At 54.0% G+C, this 2,652-nt stretch overlaps 1 pseudogene; it reads right to left on the reverse strand.

Moving 5' to 3' along the window:
- Nucleotides 1-239: 239 nt before the first annotated feature.
- On the reverse strand, nt 240-358 carry LOC137614520 (5S ribosomal RNA; annotated as a pseudogene).
- Nucleotides 359-2,652: the final 2,294 nt, after the last annotated feature.

Raw genomic sequence — 2,652 nt, forward strand, 5'->3', positions numbered from 1 at the left:
TCCGCTGGTCCCATAGGGGCCAGGAAGTCCGGTTAATCGTTGCCTGAAACCACCGGAACTTGGACCGCCCCACATGGAACTTATCCTGAGGCGACCGTTCGGACTATAGACGGGTCAATGAGGAAAAGAGAACTAGGAAACGTTCGAAGGTAGGGCTGAAAGCTCTGCTTGACTGAGAACAGGTACTACGACTCTCCTCAGTCTTGCCACATTCAACTGAAAGGAAGGCTCGGAGGATGTGGCAACAGAATCTGGCGTCCCCAGGTGGTCACCCATCCAAGTACCGACCAGAACCGACGTTGCTTAACCTCGCTGGACGGACGAGAAGCAGGGTTTCCAACGTGGTAAGGCCGTTGACTCAATATCATGGCCAGATACTCTAGATGTTGAGGCAGAAGAAGAGAAGGCTCCAAGCAAAATACCATGAACCCACACTCATGGTAAGCATCCGGAAGCTTGTCCCGGCGCTGAAGAAGGTCGAACCCGAGCCTACCGGAGTTGACCAGCCCTCCAAAAAGCGAAAGGAGGCGGAAGCCTGCACCTGAGCGGCCATGAGGAAAGCAGGGAGAGTTCTCTGGGGAAAAAAACCTGCTATGCCACGGCGGGATCGCCACACTGCATCATAAGCAGGAATACTTGCAGTCTAGGCTGAATGCCACGAGCTCCCTGGAAGATGGATGGAATGGAAACTGAAAGTACCCGTCCTTCCGATCCAGGGTTTAAGGAGTCTTGTCGCCTCGTTACCAGTCTGATCGATTCTGCTGTTCTACGCTGGCCGAAGTTTGTTCGACAAACTTGATCAGGGCTGAGAGGTCGACTACGGAACTCCCCTCTAAGATCCTTCCTTACAAGAAAGGATCGACTGAAGAGGCCGGGGGTGAAGCCGTCAATGATCCTATGGAGGACCTTGGCCTAAGGTATGGATCATTCTGCCCAACCGGGCAACTCTTGCCGACGCTATGGCATAGAGGTTCAGAGACACTGAATTCGCTGACAGAGACGGCAGGCGCAATATCCTTGGCTGATCACAGAGATCGTGCGGGAATGGGCATCGGGAAGCTGTCATCCGGATGAGTAACCTTAAGCATCCTCCCAGCGTGAAACCTGCAATCCTAGAGTTCGTGAACTCTGCCGATCCCTTTAGGACTATGCCCCCCCCCCGGGGGAGCCTCCCGTGCCATCTGTTCCTGACAGGAGGAAACTGCAATTGGACACCTTGTCTCAGTTGTCGTAGCCGATAACTTAGGCCGACGTGGTTGAAAGAAAAAGGCGCTGGAGCCCTGCAGAGTCTGGAAGAAAGCGCCTTGGAGGAGTGAAAACGGAAGTCGATTTCCTCCGCACAGCCGCTGTCTAAGTCCCTGTCCTTGGGCACAAACAAACTCTTCTCAAGGATGGAAGGGTGTCTGAGGTTGTCGACATCCACAGATGAGATACCCGAAGGAAGCCCTCAGTCAGCGCGTCCAGATGGTACAACATCGAGCTTGTCCGCAAGTTAGATACTTAACGACGAAACGCCAAGGTGCCTGAGCCCGAGAGGAGGAAAGTACCCATGATCTTCCTGTAGCTTCCTTGAACCAAACCTCGGGCCGTAACCGAGGAGGGAAAGGACCTGGTAAGTCCCCAGAGGAAGGGGTAAGCAGTCACCCCTTGGCCGATGGAGAAATCTCGAACGGAAAGCCCCCCGCCAAAAATCCTTCCAGGGAATGACGGGGAAGGGCTAACCCAGGTTCTGGAAAGAGGAGTGTTGCTCAGACCTCCCTGAAGTTTCTTCCTATTCTTGCAAGTGCCATGCTCTGCATTTACGGGGTGAGGCCGTGTTCTGGCAATACGCTCCAGAAGAACTCGCCAGGCTGGCCATGCTGCGAAAACCCCATTGGGAATCGTGGTCGCAATCACCCTGGAGCACGCGCGATGGTAATTCAAAGATTTGCGCGTGGGCGAACGTGGAAGCGCCCATGCGCGGTCACGCAGGAACGCAAACGAAGGTGAGCGAAGGAGAGCAGAAGGAGGGCGAGCGTGGTAGGAAGGGCGAGAGCTGGTGGTCAGCAAGCGATAACCCATAGACGAGCAATGGATACTGCAAGAATTAAGCCGACGTTCGTGCGAAGAAACACCGTCGGTTCGCGCGACGGAACACCGTCGGTTCGCGCGACTGAACACCGTCGGTTCGCGCGATGGAACACCGTCGGTTCGCGCGACGGAACACCGTCCGTCCACGCGATGGAATACCGTTGGTTCACGCACGGGCGAACATTGGAGAGCATGTGCGCGGACGCGCACGAGCGTAGACGTGCAGGCGAGCGGTCGCCGTGGTGGCCTAACTGCCGAGGACTCCACGGAGATATCGTACACTACACACACAACTCTGAAAAGGAAACTTACTGATTTCTATATTCAAATATATATACAAACATGAAAACATGTTTACATATATATTGAGTAAAAGAAAAGTAAGCGATTAAATAAAGACAAAACAAACAATGGCTGCCAAGAGAGGACCAAGACAGAGACGTCTGTCCCAGTACGAGCCAAAAGTGAAAGTGAGCATTCATCTGTGTGAGGGGGGGGAGGGGTTGCTAGCTACCACTCCCCTACCCCCCCCCCCCGCTAACTAGTGCGGGGGTAATACACCCTCGTTAAATTCTAATGGCT

This window comes from Palaemon carinicauda, chromosome 20, assembly GCF_036898095.1.
Source record: "Palaemon carinicauda isolate YSFRI2023 chromosome 20, ASM3689809v2, whole genome shotgun sequence".
In the NCBI taxonomy this organism is placed as follows: Eukaryota; Metazoa; Arthropoda; class Malacostraca; order Decapoda; family Palaemonidae; genus Palaemon; species Palaemon carinicauda.